The 21,381-nt window shown below is 47.2% G+C and overlaps 62 non-coding genes across 62 annotated transcripts; all 62 read right to left on the bottom strand.

Annotated features, from left to right (window-relative positions):
- Nucleotides 1-11: 11 nt before the first annotated feature.
- Nucleotides 12-129, bottom strand: LOC145150701 (5S ribosomal RNA). Its single transcript, XR_013731508.1, has one exon. It is a non-coding gene; the product is annotated as a 5S ribosomal RNA (ribosomal RNA).
- Nucleotides 130-360: 231 nt separating this feature from the next.
- On the bottom strand, nucleotides 361-479 carry LOC145154919 (5S ribosomal RNA). Its single transcript, XR_013735387.1, has one exon. It is a non-coding gene; the product is annotated as a 5S ribosomal RNA (ribosomal RNA).
- A 227-nt stretch (nucleotides 480-706) lies between these two features.
- LOC145143810 (5S ribosomal RNA) lies at nucleotides 707-825 on the bottom strand. Its single transcript, XR_013724845.1, has one exon. It is a non-coding gene; the product is annotated as a 5S ribosomal RNA (ribosomal RNA).
- A 230-nt stretch (nucleotides 826-1,055) lies between these two features.
- LOC145146858 (5S ribosomal RNA) lies at nucleotides 1,056-1,174 on the bottom strand. The gene has a single exon (XR_013727782.1). It is a non-coding gene; the product is annotated as a 5S ribosomal RNA (ribosomal RNA).
- Nucleotides 1,175-1,403: 229 nt separating this feature from the next.
- Nucleotides 1,404-1,522, bottom strand: LOC145149960 (5S ribosomal RNA). Its single transcript, XR_013730795.1, has one exon. It is a non-coding gene; the product is annotated as a 5S ribosomal RNA (ribosomal RNA).
- A 230-nt stretch (nucleotides 1,523-1,752) lies between these two features.
- Nucleotides 1,753-1,871, bottom strand: LOC145149758 (5S ribosomal RNA). The gene has a single exon (XR_013730606.1). It is a non-coding gene; the product is annotated as a 5S ribosomal RNA (ribosomal RNA).
- A 227-nt stretch (nucleotides 1,872-2,098) lies between these two features.
- On the bottom strand, nucleotides 2,099-2,216 carry LOC145150699 (5S ribosomal RNA). The gene has a single exon (XR_013731507.1). It is a non-coding gene; the product is annotated as a 5S ribosomal RNA (ribosomal RNA).
- A 231-nt stretch (nucleotides 2,217-2,447) lies between these two features.
- LOC145154918 (5S ribosomal RNA) lies at nucleotides 2,448-2,566 on the bottom strand. The gene has a single exon (XR_013735386.1). It is a non-coding gene; the product is annotated as a 5S ribosomal RNA (ribosomal RNA).
- A 227-nt stretch (nucleotides 2,567-2,793) lies between these two features.
- Nucleotides 2,794-2,912, bottom strand: LOC145143809 (5S ribosomal RNA). The gene has a single exon (XR_013724844.1). It is a non-coding gene; the product is annotated as a 5S ribosomal RNA (ribosomal RNA).
- Nucleotides 2,913-3,142: 230 nt separating this feature from the next.
- LOC145146857 (5S ribosomal RNA) lies at nucleotides 3,143-3,261 on the bottom strand. Its single transcript, XR_013727781.1, has one exon. It is a non-coding gene; the product is annotated as a 5S ribosomal RNA (ribosomal RNA).
- Nucleotides 3,262-3,490: 229 nt separating this feature from the next.
- LOC145149959 (5S ribosomal RNA) lies at nucleotides 3,491-3,609 on the bottom strand. Its single transcript, XR_013730794.1, has one exon. It is a non-coding gene; the product is annotated as a 5S ribosomal RNA (ribosomal RNA).
- A 230-nt stretch (nucleotides 3,610-3,839) lies between these two features.
- On the bottom strand, nucleotides 3,840-3,958 carry LOC145147678 (5S ribosomal RNA). Its single transcript, XR_013728574.1, has one exon. It is a non-coding gene; the product is annotated as a 5S ribosomal RNA (ribosomal RNA).
- Nucleotides 3,959-4,186: 228 nt separating this feature from the next.
- On the bottom strand, nucleotides 4,187-4,304 carry LOC145151073 (5S ribosomal RNA). The gene has a single exon (XR_013731869.1). It is a non-coding gene; the product is annotated as a 5S ribosomal RNA (ribosomal RNA).
- Nucleotides 4,305-4,533: 229 nt separating this feature from the next.
- LOC145148401 (5S ribosomal RNA) lies at nucleotides 4,534-4,652 on the bottom strand. Its single transcript, XR_013729288.1, has one exon. It is a non-coding gene; the product is annotated as a 5S ribosomal RNA (ribosomal RNA).
- A 228-nt stretch (nucleotides 4,653-4,880) lies between these two features.
- On the bottom strand, nucleotides 4,881-4,999 carry LOC145150788 (5S ribosomal RNA). The gene has a single exon (XR_013731600.1). It is a non-coding gene; the product is annotated as a 5S ribosomal RNA (ribosomal RNA).
- Nucleotides 5,000-5,227: 228 nt separating this feature from the next.
- Nucleotides 5,228-5,345, bottom strand: LOC145150390 (5S ribosomal RNA). The gene has a single exon (XR_013731214.1). It is a non-coding gene; the product is annotated as a 5S ribosomal RNA (ribosomal RNA).
- Nucleotides 5,346-5,575: 230 nt separating this feature from the next.
- On the bottom strand, nucleotides 5,576-5,694 carry LOC145147659 (5S ribosomal RNA). Its single transcript, XR_013728555.1, has one exon. It is a non-coding gene; the product is annotated as a 5S ribosomal RNA (ribosomal RNA).
- A 232-nt stretch (nucleotides 5,695-5,926) lies between these two features.
- Nucleotides 5,927-6,045, bottom strand: LOC145148306 (5S ribosomal RNA). The gene has a single exon (XR_013729196.1). It is a non-coding gene; the product is annotated as a 5S ribosomal RNA (ribosomal RNA).
- Nucleotides 6,046-6,276: 231 nt separating this feature from the next.
- Nucleotides 6,277-6,395, bottom strand: LOC145154917 (5S ribosomal RNA). The gene has a single exon (XR_013735385.1). It is a non-coding gene; the product is annotated as a 5S ribosomal RNA (ribosomal RNA).
- Nucleotides 6,396-6,624: 229 nt separating this feature from the next.
- LOC145145493 (5S ribosomal RNA) lies at nucleotides 6,625-6,743 on the bottom strand. The gene has a single exon (XR_013726463.1). It is a non-coding gene; the product is annotated as a 5S ribosomal RNA (ribosomal RNA).
- A 230-nt stretch (nucleotides 6,744-6,973) lies between these two features.
- On the bottom strand, nucleotides 6,974-7,092 carry LOC145149689 (5S ribosomal RNA). Its single transcript, XR_013730541.1, has one exon. It is a non-coding gene; the product is annotated as a 5S ribosomal RNA (ribosomal RNA).
- A 228-nt stretch (nucleotides 7,093-7,320) lies between these two features.
- Nucleotides 7,321-7,438, bottom strand: LOC145150698 (5S ribosomal RNA). The gene has a single exon (XR_013731506.1). It is a non-coding gene; the product is annotated as a 5S ribosomal RNA (ribosomal RNA).
- A 229-nt stretch (nucleotides 7,439-7,667) lies between these two features.
- On the bottom strand, nucleotides 7,668-7,786 carry LOC145149685 (5S ribosomal RNA). Its single transcript, XR_013730537.1, has one exon. It is a non-coding gene; the product is annotated as a 5S ribosomal RNA (ribosomal RNA).
- A 229-nt stretch (nucleotides 7,787-8,015) lies between these two features.
- On the bottom strand, nucleotides 8,016-8,134 carry LOC145144428 (5S ribosomal RNA). Its single transcript, XR_013725436.1, has one exon. It is a non-coding gene; the product is annotated as a 5S ribosomal RNA (ribosomal RNA).
- A 230-nt stretch (nucleotides 8,135-8,364) lies between these two features.
- Nucleotides 8,365-8,483, bottom strand: LOC145143509 (5S ribosomal RNA). The gene has a single exon (XR_013724540.1). It is a non-coding gene; the product is annotated as a 5S ribosomal RNA (ribosomal RNA).
- Nucleotides 8,484-8,711: 228 nt separating this feature from the next.
- LOC145150388 (5S ribosomal RNA) lies at nucleotides 8,712-8,829 on the bottom strand. The gene has a single exon (XR_013731212.1). It is a non-coding gene; the product is annotated as a 5S ribosomal RNA (ribosomal RNA).
- A 224-nt stretch (nucleotides 8,830-9,053) lies between these two features.
- On the bottom strand, nucleotides 9,054-9,172 carry LOC145134238 (5S ribosomal RNA). Its single transcript, XR_013719023.1, has one exon. It is a non-coding gene; the product is annotated as a 5S ribosomal RNA (ribosomal RNA).
- Nucleotides 9,173-9,400: 228 nt separating this feature from the next.
- LOC145150863 (5S ribosomal RNA) lies at nucleotides 9,401-9,518 on the bottom strand. The gene has a single exon (XR_013731674.1). It is a non-coding gene; the product is annotated as a 5S ribosomal RNA (ribosomal RNA).
- Nucleotides 9,519-9,749: 231 nt separating this feature from the next.
- Nucleotides 9,750-9,868, bottom strand: LOC145149493 (5S ribosomal RNA). Its single transcript, XR_013730360.1, has one exon. It is a non-coding gene; the product is annotated as a 5S ribosomal RNA (ribosomal RNA).
- Nucleotides 9,869-10,098: 230 nt separating this feature from the next.
- On the bottom strand, nucleotides 10,099-10,217 carry LOC145150671 (5S ribosomal RNA). Its single transcript, XR_013731480.1, has one exon. It is a non-coding gene; the product is annotated as a 5S ribosomal RNA (ribosomal RNA).
- Nucleotides 10,218-10,445: 228 nt separating this feature from the next.
- LOC145150696 (5S ribosomal RNA) lies at nucleotides 10,446-10,563 on the bottom strand. Its single transcript, XR_013731504.1, has one exon. It is a non-coding gene; the product is annotated as a 5S ribosomal RNA (ribosomal RNA).
- A 229-nt stretch (nucleotides 10,564-10,792) lies between these two features.
- On the bottom strand, nucleotides 10,793-10,911 carry LOC145148400 (5S ribosomal RNA). The gene has a single exon (XR_013729287.1). It is a non-coding gene; the product is annotated as a 5S ribosomal RNA (ribosomal RNA).
- Nucleotides 10,912-11,140: 229 nt separating this feature from the next.
- Nucleotides 11,141-11,259, bottom strand: LOC145148701 (5S ribosomal RNA). The gene has a single exon (XR_013729574.1). It is a non-coding gene; the product is annotated as a 5S ribosomal RNA (ribosomal RNA).
- A 229-nt stretch (nucleotides 11,260-11,488) lies between these two features.
- LOC145142451 (5S ribosomal RNA) lies at nucleotides 11,489-11,607 on the bottom strand. The gene has a single exon (XR_013723509.1). It is a non-coding gene; the product is annotated as a 5S ribosomal RNA (ribosomal RNA).
- A 220-nt stretch (nucleotides 11,608-11,827) lies between these two features.
- On the bottom strand, nucleotides 11,828-11,946 carry LOC145134232 (5S ribosomal RNA). Its single transcript, XR_013719020.1, has one exon. It is a non-coding gene; the product is annotated as a 5S ribosomal RNA (ribosomal RNA).
- A 227-nt stretch (nucleotides 11,947-12,173) lies between these two features.
- Nucleotides 12,174-12,291, bottom strand: LOC145150387 (5S ribosomal RNA). Its single transcript, XR_013731211.1, has one exon. It is a non-coding gene; the product is annotated as a 5S ribosomal RNA (ribosomal RNA).
- A 231-nt stretch (nucleotides 12,292-12,522) lies between these two features.
- On the bottom strand, nucleotides 12,523-12,641 carry LOC145146895 (5S ribosomal RNA). Its single transcript, XR_013727819.1, has one exon. It is a non-coding gene; the product is annotated as a 5S ribosomal RNA (ribosomal RNA).
- Nucleotides 12,642-12,873: 232 nt separating this feature from the next.
- LOC145145246 (5S ribosomal RNA) lies at nucleotides 12,874-12,992 on the bottom strand. Its single transcript, XR_013726230.1, has one exon. It is a non-coding gene; the product is annotated as a 5S ribosomal RNA (ribosomal RNA).
- Nucleotides 12,993-13,221: 229 nt separating this feature from the next.
- LOC145150386 (5S ribosomal RNA) lies at nucleotides 13,222-13,339 on the bottom strand. Its single transcript, XR_013731210.1, has one exon. It is a non-coding gene; the product is annotated as a 5S ribosomal RNA (ribosomal RNA).
- A 220-nt stretch (nucleotides 13,340-13,559) lies between these two features.
- LOC145139522 (5S ribosomal RNA) lies at nucleotides 13,560-13,678 on the bottom strand. The gene has a single exon (XR_013721932.1). It is a non-coding gene; the product is annotated as a 5S ribosomal RNA (ribosomal RNA).
- Nucleotides 13,679-13,905: 227 nt separating this feature from the next.
- On the bottom strand, nucleotides 13,906-14,023 carry LOC145151053 (5S ribosomal RNA). Its single transcript, XR_013731850.1, has one exon. It is a non-coding gene; the product is annotated as a 5S ribosomal RNA (ribosomal RNA).
- A 219-nt stretch (nucleotides 14,024-14,242) lies between these two features.
- LOC145134226 (5S ribosomal RNA) lies at nucleotides 14,243-14,361 on the bottom strand. Its single transcript, XR_013719018.1, has one exon. It is a non-coding gene; the product is annotated as a 5S ribosomal RNA (ribosomal RNA).
- A 230-nt stretch (nucleotides 14,362-14,591) lies between these two features.
- LOC145150385 (5S ribosomal RNA) lies at nucleotides 14,592-14,709 on the bottom strand. The gene has a single exon (XR_013731208.1). It is a non-coding gene; the product is annotated as a 5S ribosomal RNA (ribosomal RNA).
- A 231-nt stretch (nucleotides 14,710-14,940) lies between these two features.
- On the bottom strand, nucleotides 14,941-15,059 carry LOC145146987 (5S ribosomal RNA). The gene has a single exon (XR_013727906.1). It is a non-coding gene; the product is annotated as a 5S ribosomal RNA (ribosomal RNA).
- A 229-nt stretch (nucleotides 15,060-15,288) lies between these two features.
- On the bottom strand, nucleotides 15,289-15,407 carry LOC145141361 (5S ribosomal RNA). The gene has a single exon (XR_013722617.1). It is a non-coding gene; the product is annotated as a 5S ribosomal RNA (ribosomal RNA).
- Nucleotides 15,408-15,635: 228 nt separating this feature from the next.
- LOC145150384 (5S ribosomal RNA) lies at nucleotides 15,636-15,753 on the bottom strand. The gene has a single exon (XR_013731207.1). It is a non-coding gene; the product is annotated as a 5S ribosomal RNA (ribosomal RNA).
- A 219-nt stretch (nucleotides 15,754-15,972) lies between these two features.
- Nucleotides 15,973-16,090, bottom strand: LOC145150848 (5S ribosomal RNA). The gene has a single exon (XR_013731662.1). It is a non-coding gene; the product is annotated as a 5S ribosomal RNA (ribosomal RNA).
- Nucleotides 16,091-16,319: 229 nt separating this feature from the next.
- On the bottom strand, nucleotides 16,320-16,438 carry LOC145150170 (5S ribosomal RNA). The gene has a single exon (XR_013730995.1). It is a non-coding gene; the product is annotated as a 5S ribosomal RNA (ribosomal RNA).
- A 230-nt stretch (nucleotides 16,439-16,668) lies between these two features.
- LOC145147677 (5S ribosomal RNA) lies at nucleotides 16,669-16,787 on the bottom strand. The gene has a single exon (XR_013728573.1). It is a non-coding gene; the product is annotated as a 5S ribosomal RNA (ribosomal RNA).
- Nucleotides 16,788-17,014: 227 nt separating this feature from the next.
- On the bottom strand, nucleotides 17,015-17,132 carry LOC145150695 (5S ribosomal RNA). Its single transcript, XR_013731503.1, has one exon. It is a non-coding gene; the product is annotated as a 5S ribosomal RNA (ribosomal RNA).
- A 229-nt stretch (nucleotides 17,133-17,361) lies between these two features.
- On the bottom strand, nucleotides 17,362-17,480 carry LOC145149492 (5S ribosomal RNA). Its single transcript, XR_013730358.1, has one exon. It is a non-coding gene; the product is annotated as a 5S ribosomal RNA (ribosomal RNA).
- A 219-nt stretch (nucleotides 17,481-17,699) lies between these two features.
- Nucleotides 17,700-17,818, bottom strand: LOC145147676 (5S ribosomal RNA). The gene has a single exon (XR_013728572.1). It is a non-coding gene; the product is annotated as a 5S ribosomal RNA (ribosomal RNA).
- A 227-nt stretch (nucleotides 17,819-18,045) lies between these two features.
- Nucleotides 18,046-18,164, bottom strand: LOC145147883 (5S ribosomal RNA). Its single transcript, XR_013728779.1, has one exon. It is a non-coding gene; the product is annotated as a 5S ribosomal RNA (ribosomal RNA).
- Nucleotides 18,165-18,393: 229 nt separating this feature from the next.
- Nucleotides 18,394-18,512, bottom strand: LOC145154831 (5S ribosomal RNA). Its single transcript, XR_013735296.1, has one exon. It is a non-coding gene; the product is annotated as a 5S ribosomal RNA (ribosomal RNA).
- Nucleotides 18,513-18,741: 229 nt separating this feature from the next.
- LOC145146986 (5S ribosomal RNA) lies at nucleotides 18,742-18,860 on the bottom strand. Its single transcript, XR_013727905.1, has one exon. It is a non-coding gene; the product is annotated as a 5S ribosomal RNA (ribosomal RNA).
- Nucleotides 18,861-19,088: 228 nt separating this feature from the next.
- Nucleotides 19,089-19,207, bottom strand: LOC145140654 (5S ribosomal RNA). Its single transcript, XR_013722229.1, has one exon. It is a non-coding gene; the product is annotated as a 5S ribosomal RNA (ribosomal RNA).
- Nucleotides 19,208-19,435: 228 nt separating this feature from the next.
- LOC145150383 (5S ribosomal RNA) lies at nucleotides 19,436-19,553 on the bottom strand. Its single transcript, XR_013731206.1, has one exon. It is a non-coding gene; the product is annotated as a 5S ribosomal RNA (ribosomal RNA).
- A 222-nt stretch (nucleotides 19,554-19,775) lies between these two features.
- Nucleotides 19,776-19,893, bottom strand: LOC145151084 (5S ribosomal RNA). The gene has a single exon (XR_013731880.1). It is a non-coding gene; the product is annotated as a 5S ribosomal RNA (ribosomal RNA).
- A 229-nt stretch (nucleotides 19,894-20,122) lies between these two features.
- LOC145149983 (5S ribosomal RNA) lies at nucleotides 20,123-20,241 on the bottom strand. The gene has a single exon (XR_013730816.1). It is a non-coding gene; the product is annotated as a 5S ribosomal RNA (ribosomal RNA).
- A 231-nt stretch (nucleotides 20,242-20,472) lies between these two features.
- On the bottom strand, nucleotides 20,473-20,591 carry LOC145147675 (5S ribosomal RNA). Its single transcript, XR_013728571.1, has one exon. It is a non-coding gene; the product is annotated as a 5S ribosomal RNA (ribosomal RNA).
- A 227-nt stretch (nucleotides 20,592-20,818) lies between these two features.
- LOC145150913 (5S ribosomal RNA) lies at nucleotides 20,819-20,936 on the bottom strand. The gene has a single exon (XR_013731719.1). It is a non-coding gene; the product is annotated as a 5S ribosomal RNA (ribosomal RNA).
- Nucleotides 20,937-21,166: 230 nt separating this feature from the next.
- Nucleotides 21,167-21,285, bottom strand: LOC145149491 (5S ribosomal RNA). Its single transcript, XR_013730357.1, has one exon. It is a non-coding gene; the product is annotated as a 5S ribosomal RNA (ribosomal RNA).
- Between the last annotated feature and the right edge of the window lie 96 nt (nucleotides 21,286-21,381).

The raw sequence follows: 21,381 nt of genomic DNA, 5'->3' as shown, positions 1-21,381 counted from the left end.
AACGAAAAAGGGGGGTGCAACACGACAACTTCCCGGGGGTCACCCATCCTAGTACTACTCTCGCCCAAGCACGCTTCACAGTGGAGTTCTGATGGGATCCGGTGCATTAGTGCTGGTATGATCGCACCCGAAATACTATCCATGCTTATTGCTTTTATGTCTTAAAAGACGCAGAACCTCCTTTGTTTTCGTACGCGAGGCGTGGGACCCACGTGACCGATCGGCTCCGTTCCAAAAATACGAAAACCATGAACCATGAAACGGAGGCCACCCGAGCATAGAAATAGCAAGAAAGAAAAAAAAAACAAAAAAAAAACCGTGCGTAAAATCTAAAAAAACGCAAACGGGCAACGAAAAAGGAGGGTGCAACACGAGGACTTCCCAGGGGGTCACCCATCCTAGTACTACTCTCGCCCAAGCACGCTTAACTGCGGAGTTCTTATGGGATCCGGTGCATTAGTGCTGGTATGATCGCACCCGAAATACTATCCATGCGTATTGCTTTTATGTCTTAAAAGACGCAGAACCTCCTTTGTTTTCGTACGCGAGGCGTGGGACCCACGTGACCGATTGGCTCCGTTCCAAAAATACGAAAACCATGAACCATGATGCGGAGGCCACCCGAGCATAGAAATAGCAAGAAAGAAAAAAAACAAAAAAAACCGCACGTAAAATCTAAAAAAACGCAAACGGGCAATGAAAAAGGGGGGTGTAACACGAGGACTTCCCAAGGGGTCACCCATCCTAGTACTACTCACGCCCAAGCACGCTTAACTGCGGAGTTCTGATGGGATCCGGTGCATTAGTGCTGGTATGATCGCACCCGAAATACTATCCATGCTTATTGCTTTTATGTCTTAAAAGACGCAGAACCTCCTTTGTTTTCGTACGCGAGGCGTGGGACCCACTTGACCGATCGGCTCCGTTCCAAAAATACGAAAACCATGAACCATGAAGCGGAGGCCACCCGAGCATAGAAATAGCAATAAAGAAAAAAAAAACAAAAAAAACCGCACGTAAAATCTAAAAAAACGTAAACGGGCAACGAAAAAGGGGGGGTGCAACACAAGGACTTCCCAGGGGGTCACCCATCCTAGTACTACTCTCGCCCAAGCACGCTTAACTGCAGAGTTCTGATGGGATCCAGTGCATTAGTGCTGGTATGACCGCACCCGAAATACTATCCATTCTTATTACTTTTATGTCTTAAAAGACGCAGAACCTCCTTTGTTTTCGTACGCGAGGCGTGGGACCCACGTGACCGACCGGCTCCGTTCCAAAAATACGAAAACTATCACCCATGAAGCGGAGGCCACCCGAGCATAGAAATAGCAAGAAATAAAAAAACAAAAAAAAACCGCACGTAAAATCTAAAAAAACGCAAACGAGCAACGAAAATAGGGTGGGTTCAACACGAGGACTTCCCAGGGGGTCACCCATCCTAATACTACTCTCACCCAAGCACGCTTAACTGCGGAGTTCTAATGGGATCCGGTGCATTAGTGCTGGTATGATCGCACCCGAAATACTATTAATGCTTATTGCTTTTATATCTTAAAAGACGCAGAACCTCCTTTGTTTTCGTACGCGAGGCGTGGGACCCACGTGACCGATCAGCTCCGTTCTAAAAATACGAAAACCATCAACCATGAAGCGGAGGCCACCCGAGCATAGAAATAACAAGAAAGAAAAAAAAAACAAAAAAAAACCGCACGTAAAATATAAAAAAACGCAAACGGTCAACGAAAAAGGGCGGTGCAACACGAGGACTTCCCAGGGGGTCACCCATCCTAGTACTACTCTCGCCCAAGCACGCTTCACAGCGGAGTTCTGATGGGATCCGGTGCATTAGTGTTGGTATGATCGCACCCGAAATACTATCCATGCTTATTGCTTTTATGTCTTAAAAGACGCAGAACCTCCTTTATTTTCGTACGCGAGGCGTGGGACCCACGTGACCGATCGGCTCCGTTCCAAAAATACGAAAACCATCAACCATGAAGCGGAGGCCACCCGAGCATAGAAATAGCAAGAAAGAAAAAAAAACAAAAAAAGCACACGTAAAATCTAAACAAACGCAAACGGGCAACGAAAAAGGGGGGTGCAACACGACAACTTCCCGGGGGTCACCCATCCTAGTACTACTCTCGCCCAAGCACGCTTCACAGTGGAGTTCTGATGGGATCCGGTGCATTAGTGCTGGTATGATCGCACCCGAAATACTATCCATGCTTATTGCTTTTATGTCTTAAAAGACGCAGAACCTCCTTTGTTTTCGTACGCGAGGCGTGGGACCCACGTGACCGATCGGCTCCGTTCCAAAAATACGAAAACCATGAACCATGAAACGGAGGCCACCCGAGCATAGAAATAGCAAGAAAGAAAAAAAAAACAAAAAAAAAACCGTGCGTAAAATCTAAAAAAACGCAAACGGGCAACGAAAAAGGAGGGTGCAACACGAGGACTTCCCAGGGGGTCACCCATCCTAGTACTACTCTCGCCCAAGCACGCTTAACTGCGGAGTTCTTATGGGATCCGGTGCATTAGTGCTGGTATGATCGCACCCGAAATACTATCCATGCGTATTGCTTTTATGTCTTAAAAGACGCAGAACCTCCTTTGTTTTCGTACGCGAGGCGTGGGACCCACGTGACCGATTGGCTCCGTTCCAAAAATACGAAAACCATGAACCATGATGCGGAGGCCACCCGAGCATAGAAATAGCAAGAAAGAAAAAAAACAAAAAAAACCGCACGTAAAATCTAAAAAAACGCAAACGGGCAATGAAAAAGGGGGGTGTAACACGAGGACTTCCCAAGGGGTCACCCATCCTAGTACTACTCACGCCCAAGCACGCTTAACTGCGGAGTTCTGATGGGATCCGGTGCATTAGTGCTGGTATGATCGCACCCGAAATACTATCCATGCTTATTGCTTTTATGTCTTAAAAGACGCAGAACCTCCTTTGTTTTCGTACGCGAGGCGTGGGACCCACTTGACCGATCGGCTCCGTTCCAAAAATACGAAAACCATGAACCATGAAGCGGAGGCCACCCGAGCATAGAAATAGCAATAAAGAAAAAAAAAACAAAAAAAACCGCACGTAAAATCTAAAAAAACGTAAACGGGCAACGAAAAAGGGGGGGTGCAACACAAGGACTTCCCAGGGGGTCACCCATCCTAGTACTACTCTCGCCCAAGCACGCTTAACTGCAGAGTTCTGATGGGATCCAGTGCATTAGTGCTGGTATGACCGCACCCGAAATACTATCCATTCTTATTACTTTTATGTCTTAAAAGACGCAGAACCTCCTTTGTTTTCGTACGCGAGGCGTGGGACCCACGTGACCGACCGGCTCCGTTCCAAAAATACGAAAACTATCACCCATGAAGCGGAGGCCACCCGAGCATAGAAATAGCAAGAAATAAAAAAACAAAAAAAAACCGCACGTAAAATCTAAAAAAACGCAAACGAGCAACGAAAATAGGGTGGGTTCAACACGAGGACTTCCCAGGGGGTCACCCATCCTAATACTACTCTCACCCAAGCACGCTTAACTGCGGAGTTCTAATGGGATCCGGTGCATTAGTGCTGGTATGATCGCACCCGAAATACTATTAATGCTTATTGCTTTTATATCTTAAAAGACGCAGAACCTCCTTTGTTTTCGTACGCGAGGCGTGGGACCCACGTGACCGATCAGCTCCGTTCTAAAAATACGAAAACCATCAACCATGAAGCGGAAGCCACCCGAGCATAGAAATAACAAGAAAGAAAAAAAAAACAAAAAAAAACCGCACGTAAAATATAAAAAAACGCAAACGGTCAACGAAAAAGGGCGGTGCAACACGAGGACTTCCCAGGGGGTCACCCATCCTAGTACTACTCTCGCCCAAGCACGCTTCACAGCGGAGTTCTGATGGGATCCGGTGCATTAGTGCTGGTATGATCGCACCCGAAATACTATCCATGCTTATTGCTTTTATGTCTTAAAAGACGCAGAACCTCCTTTGTTTTCGTACGCGAGGCGTGGGACCCACGTGACCGATCAGCTCCGTTCCAAAAATACGAAAACCATGAACCATGAAGCGGAGGCCACGCGAGCATAGAAATAGCAAGAAAGAAAAAAAAACAAAAAAAACCACACGTAAAATCTAAAAAAACGCAAACGGGCAACGAAAAAGGGGGGTGCAACACGACAACTTCCCGGGGGTCACCCATCCTAGTACTACTCTCGCCCAAGCACGCTTCACAGTGGAGTTCTGAGGGGATCCGGTGCATTAGTGCTGGTATGATCGCACCCGAAATACTATCCATGCTTATTGCTTTTATGTCTTAAAAGACGCAGAACCTCCTTTGTTTTCGTACGCGAGGCGTGGGACCCACGTGACCGATCGGCTCCGTTCCAAAAATACGAAAAGCATCAACCATGAAGCGGAGGCCACCCGAGCATAGAAATAGCAAGAAAGAAAAAAAAACAAAAAAAAAACCGCACGTAAAATCTAAAAAAACGCAAATGGGCAACGAAAAAGGAGGTGCAACACGAGGATTTACCAGGGGGTCACCCATCCTAGTACTACTCTCGCCCAAGCACGCTTAACTGCGGAGTTCTGATGGGATCCGGTGAATTAGTGCTGGTATGATCGCACCCGAAATACTATCCATGCTTATTGCTTTTATGTCTTAAAAGACGCAGAACCTCCTTTGTTTTCGTACGCGAGGCGTGGGACCCACGTGACCGATCGGCTCCGTTCCAAAAATACGAAAACAATGAACCATGAAACGGAGGCCACCCGAGCATAGAAATAGCAAGAAAGAAAAAAAAACAAAAAAAAACCGCACGTAAAATCTAAAAAAACGCAAACGGTCAACGAAAAAGGGGGTGCAACTCGAGGACTTGCCAGGGGGTCACCCATCCTAGTACTACTCTCGCCCAAGCACGCTTAACTGCGGAGTTCTGATGGCATCCGGTGCATTAGTGCTGGTATGATCGCACCTAAAATAGTATCCATGCTTATTGCTTTTATGTCTTAAAAGACGCAGAACCTCCTTTGTTTTCGTACGCGAGGCGTGGGACCCACGTGACCGATCAGCTCCGTTCCAAAAATACGAAAACCATCAACCATGAAGCGGAGGCCACGCGAGCATAGAAATAGCAAGAAAGAAAAAAAAAACAAAAAAAACACACGTAAAATCTAAAAAAACGCAAACGGGCAACGAAAAAGGGGGGTGCAACACGACAACTTCCCAGGGGGTCACCATCCTAGTACTACTCTCGCCCAAGCACGCTTCACAGCGGAGTTCTGATGGGATCCGGTGCATTAGTGCTGGTATGATCGCACCCGAAATACTATCCATGCTTATTGCTTTTATGTTTTAAAAGACGCAGAACCTCCTTTGTTTTCGTACGCGAGGCGTGGGACCCACATGACCGATCGGCTCCGTTCCAAAAATACGAAAAGCATCAACCATGAAGCGGAGGCCACCCGAGCATAGAAATAGCAAGAAAGAAAAAAAAAACAAAACAAAAACCGCACGTAAAATCTAAAAAAACGCAAACGGGCAACGAAAAAGGAGGTGCAACACGAGGACTTACCAGGAGGTCACCCATCCTAGTACTACTCTCGCCCAAGCACGCTTAACTGCGGAGTTCTGATGGGATCCGGTGAATTAGTGCTGGTATGATCGCACCCGAAATACTATCCATGCTTATTGCTTTTATGTCTTAAAAGACGCAGAACCTCCTTTGTTTTCGTACGCGAGGCGTGGGACCCACGTGACCGATCGGCTCCGTTCCAAAAATACGAAAACCATGAACCATGAAACGGAGGCCACCCGAGCATAGAAATAGCAAGAAAGAAAAAAAAAACAAAAAAAAAAACCGCACGTAAAATCTAAAAAAACGCAAACGGGCAACGAAAAAGGGCGGTGCAACACGAGGACTTCCCAGGGGGTCACCCATCGTAGTACTACTCTCGCCCAAGCACGCTTCACAGCGGAGTTCTGATGGGATCCGGTGCATTAGTGCTGGTATGATCGCACCCGAAATACTATCCATGCTTATTGCTTTTATGTCTTAAAAGACGCAGAACCTCCTTTGGTTTCGTACGCGAGGCGTGGGACCCACGTGACCGATCGGCTCCGTTCCAAAAATACGAAAACCATGAACCATGAAACGGAGGCCACCCGAGCATAGAAATAGCAAGAAAGAAAAAAAAACAAAAAAAAAAACCGTGCGTAAAATCTAAAAAAACGCAAACGGGCAACGAAAAAGGAGGGTGCAACACGAGGACTTCCCAGGGGGTCACCCATCCTAGTACTACTCTCGCCCAAGCACGCTTAACTGCGGAGTTCTTATGGGATCCGGTGCATTAGTGCTGGTATGATCGCACCCGAAATACTATCCATGCTTATTGCTTTTATGTCTTAAAAGACGCAGAACCTCCTTTGTTTTCGTACGCGAGGCGTGGGACCCACTTGACCGATCGGCTCCGTTCCAAAAATACGAAAACCATGAACCATGAAGCGGAGGCCACCCGAGCATAGAAATAGCAAGAAAGAAAAAAAAAACAAAAAAAACCGCACGTAAAATCTAAAAAAACGTAAACGGGCAACGAAAAAGGGGGGTGCAACACGAGGACTTCCCAGGGGGTCACCCATCCTAGTACTACTCTCGCCCAAGCACGCTTAACTGCAGAGTTCTGATGGGATCCAGTGCATTAGTGCTGGTATGACCGCACCCGAAATACTATCCATTCTTATTACTTTTATGTCTTAAAAGACGCAGAACCTCCTTTGTTTTCGTACGCGAGGCGTGCGACCCACGTGACCGACCGGCTCCGTTCCAAAAATACGAAAACTATCACCCATGAAGCGGAGGCCACCCTAGCATAGAAATAGCAAGAAAGAAAAAAACAAAAAAAAAACCGCACGTAAAATCTAAAAAAACGCAAACGAGCAACGAAAATAGGGTGGGTTCAACACGAGGACTTCCCAGGGGGTCACCCATCCTAATACTACTCTCACCCAAGCACGCTTAACTGCGGAGTTCTGATGGGATCCGGTGCATTAGTGCTGGTATGATCGCACCCGAAATACTATCCATGCTTATTGCTTTTATGTCTTAAAAGACGCAGAACCTCCTTTGTTTTCGTACGCGAGGCGTGGGACCCACGTGACCGATCGGCTCCGTTCCAAAAATACGAAAACCATGAACCATGAAGCGGAGGCCACGCGAGCATAGAAATAGCAAGAAAGAAAAAAAAAACAAAAAAAGCACACGTAAAATCTAAAAAAACGCAAACGGGCAACGAAAAAGGGGGGTGCAACACGACAACTTCCCGGGGGTCACCCATCCTAGTACTACTCTCGCCCAAGCACGCTTCACAGTGGAGTTCTGATGGGATCCGGTGCATTAGTGCTGGTATGATCGCACCCGAAATACTATCCATGCTTATTGCTTTTATGTCTTAAAAGACGCAGAACCTCCTTTGTTTTCGTACGCGAGGCGTGGGACCCACGTGACCGATCGGCTCCGTTCCAAAAATACGAAAATCATCAACCATGAAGCGGAGGCCACCCGAGCATAGAAATAGCAAGAAAGAAAAAAAAACAAAAAAAAAACCGCACGTAAAATCTAAAAAAACGCAAATGGGCAACGAAAAAGGAGGTGCAACACGAGGATTTACCAGGGGGTCACCCATCCTAGTACTACTCTCACCCAAGCACGCTTAACTGCGGAGTTCTGATGGGATCCGGTGAATTAGTGCTGGTATGATCGCACCCGAAATACTATCCATGCTTATTGCTTTTATGTCTTAAAAGACGCAGAACCTCCTTTGTTTTCGTACGCGAGGCGTGGGACCCACGTGACCGATCAGCTCCGTTCCAAAAATACGAAAACCATGAACCATGAAACGGAGGCCACCCGAGCATAGAAATAGCAAGAAAGAAAAAAAAACAAAAAAAAACCGCACGTAAAATCTAAAAAAACGCAAACGGGCAACGAAAAAGGGGGGTGCAACACGAGGACTTCCCAGGGGGTCACCCATCCTAGTACTACTCTCGCCCAAGCACGCTTAACTACGGAGTTCTTATGGGATCCGATGCATTAGTGCTGGTATGATCGCACCCGAAATACTTTCCATGCTTAATGCTTTTATGTCTTAAAAGACGCAGAACCTCCTTTGTTTTCGTACGCGATGCGTGGGACCCACGTGACCGATCGGCTCCGTTCCAAAAATACGAAAACCATGAACCATGAAGCGGAGGCCACCCGAGCATAGAAATAGCAAGAAAGAAAAAAAAACAAAAAAAACCGCACGTAAAAACTAAAAAAAACGCAAACGGGCAACGAAAAAGGGGGGGTGCAACACGAGGACTTCCCAGGGGGTCACCCATCCTAGTACTACTCTCGCCCAAGCACGCTTAACTGCGGAGTTCTGATGGGATCCGGTGCATTAGTGCTGGTATGATCGCACCCGAAATACTATCCATGCTTATTGCTTTTATGTCTTAAAAGACGCAGAACCTCCTTTGTTTTCGTACGCGAGGCGTGGGACCCACGTGACCGATCAGCTCCGTTCCAAAAATACGAAAACCATCAACCATGAAGCGGAGGCCACGCGAGCATAGAAATAGCAAGAAAGAAAAAAAAAACAAAAAAACCACACGTAAAATCTAAAAAAACGCAAACGGGGAACGAAAAAGGGGGGTGCAACACGACAACTTCCCAGGGGGTCACCATCCTAGTACTACTCTCGCCCAAGCACGCTTCACAGCGGAGTTCTGATGGGATCCGGTGCATTAGTGCTGGTATGATCGCACCCGAAATACTATCCATGCTTATTGCTTTTATGTCTTAAAAGACGCAAAACCTCCTTTGTTTTCGTACGCGAGGCGTGGGACCCACGTGACCGATCGGCTCCGTTCCAAAAATACGAAAAGCATCAACAATGAAGCGGAGGCCACCCGAGCATATAAATAGCAAGAAAGAAAAAAAAAAAAAAACCGCACGTAAAATAAAAAAAAACGCAAACGGGCAACGAAAAAGGGGGTGCAACACGAGAACTTCCCAGCGGGTCACCCATCCTAGTACTACTCTCGCCCAAGCACGCTTAACTGCGGAGTTCTGATGGGATCCGGTGCATGAGTGCTGGTATGATCGCACCCGAAATACTATCCATGCTTATTGCTTTTATGTCTTAAAAGACGCAGAACCTCCTTTGTTTTCGTACGCGAGGCGTGGGACCCACGTGACCGATCAGCTCCGTTCCAAAAATACGAAAACCATCAACCATGAAGCGGAGGCCACACGAGCATAGAAATAGCAAGAAAGAAAAAAAAAACAAAAAAAACCACACGTAAAATCTAAAAAAACGCAAACGGGCAACGAAAAAGGGGGTGCAACACGACAACTTCCGAGGGGGTCACCATCCTAGTACTACTCTCGCCCAAGCACGCTTCACAACGGAGTTCTGATGGGATCCGGTGCATTAGTGCTGGTATGATCGCACCCGAAATACTATCCATGCTTATTGCTTTTATGTCTTAAAAGACGCAGAACCTCCTTTGTTTTCGTACGCGAGGCGTGGGACCCACGTGACCGATCGGCTCCGTTCCAAAAATACGAAAACCATGAACCATGAAACGGAGGCCAGCCGAGCTTAGAAATAGCAAGAAAGAAAAAAAAAACAAAAAAAAAACCGCTCGCAAAATCTAAAAAAACGCAAACGGGCAACGAAAAAGGGGGGTGCAACACGAGGACTTCCCAGGGGGTCACCCATCCTAGTACTACTCTCGCCCAAGCACGCTTAACTACGGGGTTCTTATGGGATCCGATGCATTAGTGCTGGTTTGATCGCACCCGAAATACTATCCATGCTTATTGCTTTTATGTCTTAAAAGACGCAGAACCTCCTTTGTTTTCGTACGCGAGGCGTGGGACCCACGTGACCGACCGGCTCCGTTCCAAAAATACGAAAACTATCACCCATGAAGCGGAGGCCACCCTAGCATAGAAATAGCAAGAAAGAAAAAAACAAAAAAAAAACCGCACGTAAAATCTAAAAAAACGCAAACGAGCAACGAAAATAGGGTGGGTTCAACACGACGACTTCCCAGGGGGTCACCCATCCTAATACTACTCTCACCCAAGCACGCTTAACTGCGGAGTTCTGATGGGATCCGGTGCATTAGTGCTGGTATGATCGCACCCGAAATACTATCCATGCTTATTGCTTTTATGTCTTAAAAGACGCAGAACCTCCTTTGTTTTCGTACGCGAGGCGTGGGACCCACGTGACCGATCGGCTCCGTTCCAAAAATACGAAAACCATGAACCATGAAGCGGAGGCCACGCGAGCATAGAAATAGCAAGAAAGAAAAAAAAACAAAAAAAACCACACGTAAAATCTAAAAAAACGCAAACGGGCAACGAAAAAGGGGGGTGCAACACGACAACTTCCCGGGGGTCACCCATCCTAGTACTACTCTCGCCCAAGCACGCTTCACAGTGGAGTTCTGATGGGATCCGGTGCATTAGTGCTGGTATGATCGCACCCGAAATACTATCCATGCTTATTGCTTTTATGTCTTAAAAGACGCAGAACCTCCTTTGTTTTCGTACGCGAGGCGTGGGACCCACGTGACCGATCGGCTCCGTTCCAAAAATACGAAAAGCATCAACCATGAAGCGGAGGCCACCCGAGCATAGAAATAGCAAGAAAGAAAAAAAAACAAAAAAAAAACCGCACGTAAAATCTAAAAAAACGCAAATGGGCAACGAAAAAGGAGGTGCAACACGAGGATTTACCAGGGGGTCACCCATCCTAGTACTACTCTCGCCCAAGCACGCTTAACTGCGGAGTTCTGATGGGATCCGGTGAATTAGTGCTGGTATGATCGCACCCGAAATACTATCCATGCTTATTGCTTTTATGTCTTAAAAGACGCAGAACCTCCTTTGTTTTCGTACGCGAGGCGTGGGACCCACGTGACCGATCGGCTCCGTTCCAAAAATACGAAAACCATAAACCATGAAACGGAGGCCACCCGAGCATAGAAATAGCAAGAAAGAAAAAAAAACAAAAAAAAACCGCACGTAAAATCTAAAAAAACGCAAACGGGCAACGAAAAAGGGGGGTGCAACACGAGGACGTCCCAGGGGGTCACCCATCCTAGTACTACTCTCGCCCAAGCACGCTTAACTACGGAGTTCTTATGGGATCCGATGCATTAGTGCTGGTATGATCGCACCCGAAATACTTTCCATGCTTAATGCTTTTATGTCTTAAAAGACGCAGAACCTCCTTTGTTTTCGTACGCGATGCGTGGGACCCACGTGACCGATCGGCTCCGTTCCAAAAATACGAAAACCATGAACCATGAAGCGGAGGCCACCCGAGCATAGAAATAGCAAGAAAGAAAAAAAAACAAAAAAAACCGCACGTAAAAACTAAAAAAACGCAAACGGGCAACGAAAAAGGGGGGGTGCAACACGAGGACTTCCCAGGGGGTCACCCATCCTAGTACTACTCTCGCCCAAGCACGCTTAACTGCGGAGTTCTGATGGGATCCGGTGCATTAGTGCTGGTATGATCGCACCCGAAATACTATCCATGCTTATTGCTTTTATGTCTTAAAAGACGCAGAACCTCCTTTGTTTTCGTACGCGAGGCGTGGGACCCACGTGACCGATCGGCTCCGTTCCAAAAATACGAAAAGCATCAAGAATGAAGCGGAGGCCACCCGAGCATATAAATAGCAAGAAAGAAAAAAAAAAAACCGCACGTAAAATAAAAAAAACGCAAACGGGCAACGAAAAAGGGGGTGCAACACGAGAACTTCCCAGCGGGTCACCCATCCTAGTACTACTCTCGCCCAAGCACGCTTAACTGCGGAGTTCTGATGGGATCCGGTGCATGAGTGCTGGTATGATCGCACCCGAAATACTATCCATGCTTATTGCTTTTATGTCTTAAAAGACGCAGAACCTCCTTTGTTTTAGTACGCGAGGCGTAGGACCCACGTGACCGATCAGCTCCGTTCCAAAAATACGAAAACCATCAACCATGAAGCGGAGGCCACACGAGCATAGAAATAGCAAGAAAGAAAAAAAAACAAAAAAAACCACACGTAAAATCTAAAAAAACGCAAACGGGCAACGAAAAAGGGGGTGCAACACGACAACTTCCCAGGGGGTCACCATCCTAGTACTACTCTCGCCCAAGCACGCTTCACAGCGGAGTTCTGATGGGATCCGGTGCATTAGTGCTGGTATGATCGCACCCGAAATACTATCCATGCTTATTGCTTTTATGTCTTAAAAGACGCAGAACCTCCTTTGTTTTCGTACGCGAGACGTGGGACCCACGTGACCGATCGGCTCCGTTCCAAAAATACGAAAACCATGAACCATGAAACGGAGGCCAGCCGAGCTTAGAAATAGCAAGAAAGAAAAAAAAAACAAAAAAAAAACCGCTCGCAAAATCTAAAAAAACGCAAACGGGCAACGAAAAAGGGGGGTGCAACACGAGGACTTCCCAGCGGGTCACCCATCCTAGTACTACTCTCGCCCAAGCACGCTTAACTACGGAGTTCTTATGGGATCCGATGCATTAGTGCTGGTATGATCGCACCCGAAATACTTTCCATGCTTAATGCTTTTATGTCTTAAAAGACGCAGAACCTCCTTTGTTTTCGTACGCGATGCGTGGGACCCACGTGACCGATCGGCTCCGTTCCAAAAATACGAAAACCATGAACCATGAAGCGGAGGCCACCCGAGCATAGAAATAGCAAGAAAGAAAAAAAAACAACAAAAACCGCACGTAAAAACTAAAAAAACGCAAACGGGCAACGAAAAAGGGGGGGGGGTGCAACACGAGGACTTCCCAGGGGGTCACCCATCCTAGTACTACTCTCGCCGAAGCACGCTTAACTGCGGAGTTCTGATGGGATCCGGTGCATTAGTGCTGGTATGATCGCACCCGAAATACTATCCATGCTTATTGCTTTTATGTCTTAAAAGACGCAGAACCTCCTTTGTTTTCGTACGCGAGGCGTGGGACCCACGTGACCGATCAGCTCCGTTCCAAAAATACGAAAACCATCAACCATGAAGCGGAGGCCACGCGAGCATAGAAATAGCAAGAAAGAAAAAAAAAACAAAAAAAACCACACGTAAAATCTAAAAAAACGCAAACGGGCAACGAAAAAGGGGGGTGCAACACGACAACTTCCCAGGGGGTCACCATCCTAGTACTACTCTCGCCCAAGCACGCTTCACAGCGGAGTTCTGATGGGATCCGGTGCATTAGTGCTGGTATGATCGCACCCGAAATAGTATCCATGCTTATTGCTTTTATGTCTTAAAAGACGCAGAACCTCCTTTGTTTTCGTACGCGAGGCGTGGGACCCACGTGACCGATCGGCTCCGTTCCAAAAATACGAAAAGCATCAACCATGAAGCGGAGGCCACCCGAGCATAGAAATAGCAAGAAAGAAAAAAAAAAACCGCACGTAAAATAAAAAAAAACGCAAACGGGCAACGAAAAAGGGGGTGCAACACGAGAACTTCCCAGCGGGTCACCCATCCTAGTACTACTCTCGCCCAAGCACCCTTAACTGCGGAGTTCTGATGGGATCCGGTGCATGAGTGCTGGTATGATCGCACCCGAAATACTATCCATGCTTATTGCTTTTATGTCTTAAAAGACGCAGAACCTCCTTTGTTTTCGTACACGAGGCGTGGGACCCACGTGACCGATCAGCTCCGTTCCAAAAATACGAAAACCATCAACCATGAAGCGGAGGCCACACGAGCATAGAAATAGCAAGAAAGAAAAAAAAACAAAAAAAACCACACGTAAAATCTAAAAAAACGCAAACGGACAACGAAAAAGGGGGTGCAACACGACAACTTCCCAGGGGGCCACCATCCTACTACTACTCTCGCCCAAGCACGCTTCACAGCGGAGTTCTGATGGGATCCGGTGCATTAGTGCTGGTATGATCGCACCCGAAATACTATCCATGCTTATTGCTTTTATGTCTTAAAAGACGCAGAACCTCCTTTGTTTTCGTACGCGAGGCGTGGGACCCACGTGACCGATCGGCTCCGTTCCAAAAATACGAAAAGCATCAACAATGAAGCGGAGGCCACCCGAGCATAGAAATAGCAAGAAAGAAAAAAAAAACCGCACGTAAAATAAAAAAAAACGCAAACGGGCAACGAAAAAGGGGGTGCAACACGAGAACTTCCCAGCGGGTCACCCATCCTAGTACTACTCTCGCCCAAGCACGCTTAACTGCGGAGTTCTGATGGGATCCGGTGCATGAGTGCTGGTATGATCGCACCCGAAATACTATCCATGCTTATTGCTTTTATGTCTTAAAAGACGCAGAACCTCCTTTGTTTTCGTACGCGAGGCGTGGGACCCACGTAACCGATCAGCTCCGTTCCAAAAATACGAAAACCATCAACCATGAAGCGGAGGCCACACGAGCATAGAAATAGCAAGAAAGAAAAAAAAAACAAAAAAAAAACCACACGTAAAATCTAAAAAAACGCAAACGGGCAACGAAAAAGGGGGTGCAACACGACAACTTCCCAGGGGGTCACCATCCTAGTACTACTCTCGCCCAAGCACGCTTCACAGCGGAGTTCTGATGGGATCCGGTGCATTAGTGCTGGTATGATCGCACCCGAAATACTATCCATGCTTATTGCTTTTATGTCTTAAAAGACGCAGAACCTCCTTTGTTTTCGTACGCGAGGCGTGGGACCCACGTGACCGATCGGCTCCGTTCCAAAAATACGAAAACCATGAACCATGAAACGGAGGCCAGCCGAGCATAGAAATAGCAAGAAAGAAAAAAAAAACAAAAAAAAAACCGCTCGCAAAATCTAAAAAAACGCAAACGGGCAACGAAAAACGGGGGTGCAACACGAGGACTTCCCAGGGGGTCACCCATCCTAGTACCACTCTCGCCCAAGCACGCTTAACTACGGAGTTCTTATGGGATCCGATGCATTAGTGCTGGTATGATCGCACCCGAAATACTTTCCATGCTTAATGCTTTTATGTCTTAAAAGACGCAGAACCTCCTTTGTTTTCGTACGCGATGCGTGGGACCCACGTGACCGATCGGCTCCGTTCCAAAAATACGAAAACCATGAACCATGAAGCGGAGGCCACCCGAGCATAGAAATAGCAAGAAAGAAAAAAAAACAAAAAAAACCGCACGTAAAAACTAAAAAAACGCAAACGGGCAACGAAAAAGGGGGGGTGCAACACGAGGACTTCCCAGGGGGTCACCCATCCTAGTACTACTCTCGCCCAAGCACGCTTAACTGCGGAGTTCTGATGGGATCCGGTGCATTAGTGCTGGTATGATCGCACCCGAAATACTATCCATGCTTATTGCTTTTATGTCTTAAAAGACGCAGAACCTCCTTTGTTTTCGTACGCGAGGCGTGGGACCCACGTGACCGATCAGCTCCGTTACAAAAATACGAAAACCATCAACCATGAAGCGGAGGCCACGCGAGCATAGAAATAGCAAGAAAGAAAAAAAAACAAAAAAAACCACACGTAAAATCTAAAAAAACGCAAACGGGCAACGAAAAAGGGGGGTGCAACACGACAACTTCCCAGGGGGTCACCATCCTAGTACTACTCTCGCCCAAGCACGCTTCACAGCGGAGTTCTGATGGGATCCGGTGCATTAGTGCTGGTATGATCGCACCCGAAATACTATCCATGCTTATTGCTTTTATGTCTTAAAAGACGCAGAACCTCCTTTGTTTTGGTACGCGAGGCGTGGGACCCACGTGACCGATCGGCTCCGTTCCAAAAATACGAAAAGCATCAACCATGAAGCGGAGGCCACCCGAGCATAGAAATAGCAAGAAAGAAAAAAAAAACCGCACGTAAAATAAAAAAAAACGCAAACGGGCAACGAAAAAGGGGGTGCAACACGACAACTTCCCAGGGGGTCACCATCCTACTACTACTCTCGCCCAAGCACGCTTCACAGCGGAGTTCTGATGGGATCCGGTGCATTAGTGCTGGTATGATCGCACCCGAAATACTATCCATGCTTATTGCTTTTATGTCTTAAAAGACGCAGAACCTCCTTTGTTTTCGTACGCGAGGCGTGGGACCCACGTGACCGACCGGCTCCGTTCCAAAAATACGAAAACTATCACCCATGAAGCGGAGGCCACCCGAGCATAGAAATAGCAAGAAAGAAAAAAACTAAAAAAAACCGCACGTAAATTCTGAAAAAACGCAAACGAGCAACGAAAATAGGGTGGGTTCAACACGAGGACTTCCCAGGGGGTCACCCATCCTAATACTACTCTCGCCCAAGCACGCATAACTGCGGAGTTCTGATGGGATCCGGTGCATTAGTGCTGGTATGATCGCACCCGAAATACTATTCATGCTTATTGCTTTTATATCTTAAAAGACGCAGAACCTCCTTTGTTTTCGTACGCGAGGCGTGGGACCCACGTGACCGATCCGCTCCGTTCTAAAAATACGAAAACCATCAACCATGAAGCGGAGGCCACCCGAGCATAGAAATAACAAGAAAGAAAAAAAAAACAAAAAAAAACTGCACGTAAAATCTAAAAAAACGCAAACGGGTAACGAAAAAGGGCGGTGCAACACGAGGACTTCCCAGGGGGTCACCCATCCTAGTACTACTCTCGCCCAAGCACGCTTCACAGCGGAGTTCTGATGGGATCCGGTGCATTAGTGCTGGTATGATCGCACCCGAAATACTATCCATGGTTATTGCTTTTAGGTCTTAAAAGACGCAGAACCTCCTTTGTTTTCGTACGCGAGGCGTGGGACCCACGTGACCGATCAGCTCCGTTCCAAAAATACGAAAACCATGAACCATGAAGCGGAGGCCACGCGAGCATAGAAATAGCAAGAAAGAAAAAAAACAAAAAAAACCACACGTAAAATCTAAAAAAACGCAAACGGTCAACGAAAAAGGGGGGTGCAACACGACAACTTCCCGGGGGTCACCCATCCTAGTACTACTCTCGCCCAAGCACGCTTCACAGTGGAGTTCTGATGGGATCCGGTGCATTAGTGCTGGTATGATCGCACCCGAAATACTATCCATGCTTATTGCTTTTATGTCTTAAAAGACGCAGAACCTCCTTTGTTTTCGTACGCGAGGCGTGGTACCAACGTGACCGATCGGCTCCGTTCCAAAAATACGAAAAGCATCAACCATGAAGCGGAGGCCACCCGAGCATAGAAATAGCAAGAAAGAAAAAAAAACAAAAAAAAACCGCACGTAAAATCTAAAAAAACGCAAACGGGCAACGAAAAAGGGGGGTGCAACACGAGGACTTCCCAGGGGGTCACCCATCCTAGTACTACTCTCGCCCAAGCACGCTTAACTACGGGGTTCTTATGGGATCCGATGCATTAGTGCTGGTTTGATCGCACCCGAAATACTATCCATGCTTATTGCTTTTATGTCTTAAAAGACGCAGAACCTCCTTTGTTTTCGTACGCGAGGCGTGGGACCCACGTGACCGATCGGCTCCGTTCCAAAAATACAAAAACCATGAACCATGAAACGGAGGCCACCCGAGCATAGAAATAGCAAGAAAGAAAAAAAAACCGCACGTAAAATCTAAAAAAACGCAAACGGGCAACGAAAAAGGGCGGTGCAACACGAGGACTTCCCAGGGGGTCACCCATCCTAGTACTACTCTCGCCCAAGCACGCTTCACAGCGGAGTTCTGATGGGATCCGGTGCATTAGTGCTGGTATGATCGCACCCGAAATACTATCCATGCTTATTGCTTTTATGTCTTAAAAGACGCAGAACCTCCTTTGTTTTCGTACGCGAGGCGTGGGACCCACGTGACCGATCAGCTCCGTTCCAAAAATACGAAAACCATGAACCATGAAGCGGAGGCCACGCGAGCATAGAAATAGCAAGAAAGAAAAAAAACAAAAAAAACCACACGTAAAATCTAAAAAAACGCAAACGGGCAACGAAAAAGGGGGGTGCAACACGACAACTTCCCAGGGGGTCACCCATCCTAGTACTACTCTCGCCCAAGCACGCTTCACAGCGGAGTTCTGATGGGATCCGGTGCATTAGTGCTGGTATGATCGCACCCGAAATACTATCCATGTTTATTGCTTTTATGTCTTAAAAGACGCAGAACCTCCTTTGTTTTCGTACGCGAGGCGTGGGACCCACGTGACCGATCGGCTCCGTTCCAAAAATACGAAAAGCATCAACCATGAAGCGGAGGCCACCCGAGCATAGAAATAGCAAGAAAGAAAAAAAAACAAAAAAAAACCGCACGTAAAATCTAAAAAAACGCAAACGGGCAACGAAAAAGGGGGGTGCAACACGAGGACTTCCCAGGGGGTCACCCATCCTAGTACTACTCTCGCCCAAGCACGCTTAACTGCGGAGTTCTGATGGGATCCGGTGAATTAGTGCTGGTATGATCGCACCCGAAGTACTATCCATGCTTATTGCTTTTATGTCTTAAAAGACGCAGAACCTCCTTTGTTTTCGTACGCGAGGCGTGGGACCCACGTGACCGATCGGCTCCGTTCCAAAAATACGAAAACCATGAACCATGAAACGGAGGCCAGCCGAGCATAGAAATAGCAAGAAAGAAAAAAAAACAAAAAAAAACCGCTCGCAAAATCTAAAAAAACGCAAACGGGCAACGAAAAACGGGGGTGCAACACGAGGACTTCCCAGGGGGTCACCCATCCTAGTACCACTCTCGCCCAAGCACGCTTAACTACGGAGTTCTTATGGGATCCGATGCATTAGTGCTGGTATGATCGCACCCGAAATACTTTGATGCTTAATGCTTTTATGTCTTAAAAGACGCAGAACCTCCTTTGTTTTCGTACGCGATGCGTGGGACCCACGTGACCGATCGGCTCCGTTCCAAAAATACGAAAACCATGAACCATGAAGCGGAGGCCACCCGAGCATAGAAATAGCAAGAAAGAAAAAAAAACAAAAAAAACCGCACGTAAAAACTAAAAAAACGCAAACGGGCAACGAAAAAGGGGGGGTGCAACACGAGGACTTCCCAGGGGGTCACCCATCCTAGTACTACTCTCGCCCAAGCACGCTTAACTGCGGAGTTCTGATGGGATCCGGTGCATTAGTGCTGGTATGATCGCACCCGAAATACTATCCATGCTTATTGCTTTTATGTCTTAAAAGACGCAGAACCTCCTTTGTTTTCGTACGCGAGGCGTGGGACCCACGTGACCGATCAGCTCCGTTCCAAAAATACGAAAACCATCAACCATGAAGCGGAGGCCACGCGAGCATAGAAATAGCAAGAAAGAAAAAAAAACAAAAAAAACCACACGTAAAATCTAAAAAAACGCAAACGGGCAACGAAAAAGGGGGGTGCAACACGACAACTTCCCAGGGGGTCACCATCCTAGTACTACTCTCGCCCAAGCACGCTTCACAGCGGAGTTCTGATGGGATCCGGTGCATTAGTGCTGGTATGATCGCACCCGAAATACTATCCATGCTTATTGCTTTTATGTCTTAAAAGACGCAGAACCTCCTTTGTTTTCGTACGCGAGGCGTGGGACCCACGTGACCGATCGGCTCCGTTCCAAAAATACGAAAAGCATCAACCATGAAGCGGAGGCCACCCGAGCATAGAAATAGCAAGAAAGAAAAAAAAAAAAACCGCACGTAAAATAAAAAAAAACGCAAACGGGCAACGAAAAAGGGGGTGCAACACGACAACTTCCCAGGGGGTCACCATCCTACTACTACTCTCGCCCAAGCACGCTTCACAGCGGAGTTCTGATGGGATCCGGTGCATTAGTGCTAGTATGATCGCACCCGAAATACTATCCATGCTTATTGCTTTTATGTCTTAAAAGACGCAGAACCTCCTTTGTTTTCGTACGCGAGGCGTGGGACCCACGTGACCGACCGGCTCCGTTCCAAAAATACGAAAACTATCACCCATGAAGCGGAGGCCACCCGAGCATAGAAATAGCAAGAAAGAAAAAAACTAAAAAAAACCGCACGTAAAATCTGAAAAAACGCAAACAAGCAACGAAAATAGGGTGGGTTCAACACGAGGACTTCCCAGGGGGTCACCCATCCTAATACTACTCTCGCCCAAGCACGCTTAATTGCGGAGTTCTGATGGGATCCGGTGCATTAGTGCTGGTATGATCGCACCCGAAATACTATTCATGCTTATTGCTTTTATATCTTAAAAGACGCAGAACCTCCTTTGTTTTCGTACGCGAGGCGTGGGACCCACGTGACCGATCAGCTCCGTTCTAAAAATACGAAAACCATCAACCATGAAGCGGAGGCCACCCGAGCATAGAAATAACAAGAAAGAAAAAAAAAACAAAAAAAAAACTGCACGTAAAATCTAAAAAAACGCAAACGGGCAACGAAAAAGGGCGGTGCAACACGAGGACTTCCCAGGGGGTCACCCATCCTAGTACTACTCTCGCCCAAGCACGCTTCACAGCGGAGTTCTGATGGGATCCGGTGCATTAGTGCTGGTATGATCGCACCCGAAATACTATCCATGGTTATTGCTTTTAGGTCTTAAAAGACGCAGAACCTCCTTTGTTTTCGTACGCGAGGCGTGGGACCCACGTGACCGATCAGCTCCGTTCCAAAAATACGAAAACCATGAACCATGAAGCGGAGGCCACGCGAGCATAGAAATAGCAAGAAAGAAAAAAAACAAAAAAAACCACACGTAAAATCTAAAAAAACGCAAACGGTCAACGAAAAAGGGGGGTGCAACACGACAACTTCCCGGGGGTCACCCATCCTAGTACTACTCTCGCCCAAGCACGTTTCACAGTGGAGTTCTGATGGGATCCGGTGCATTAGTGCTGGTATGATCGCACCCGAAATACTATCCATGCTTATTGCTTTTATGTCTTAAAAGACGCAGAACCTCCTTTGTTTTCGTACGCGAGGCGTGGGACCAACGTGACCGATCGGCTCCGTTCCAAAAATACGAAAAGCATCAACCATGAAGCGGAGGCCACCCGAGCATAGAAATAGCAAGAAAGAAAAAAAAACAAAAAAAAAACCGCACGTAAAATCTAAAAAAACGCAAACGGGCAACGAAAAAGGGGGGTGCAACACGAGGACTTCCCAGGGGGTCACCCATCCTAGTACTACTCTCGCCCAAGCACGCTTAACTACGGGGTTCTTATGGGATCCGATGCATTAGTGCTGGTTTGATCGCACCCGAAATACTATCCATGCTTATTGCTTTTATGTCTTAAAAGACGCAGAACCTCCTTTGTTTTCGTACGCGAGGCGTGGGACCCACGTGACCGATCGGC

Source organism: Lactuca virosa, chromosome 1 (genome assembly GCF_052849685.1).
Source record: "Lactuca virosa cultivar CGN04683 chromosome 1, Lactuca_virosa_CGN04683_v6, whole genome shotgun sequence".
Classification (NCBI taxonomy): domain Eukaryota; kingdom Viridiplantae; phylum Streptophyta; class Magnoliopsida; order Asterales; family Asteraceae; genus Lactuca; species Lactuca virosa.
This window is presented reverse-complemented; position numbering and strand designations above follow the sequence as displayed.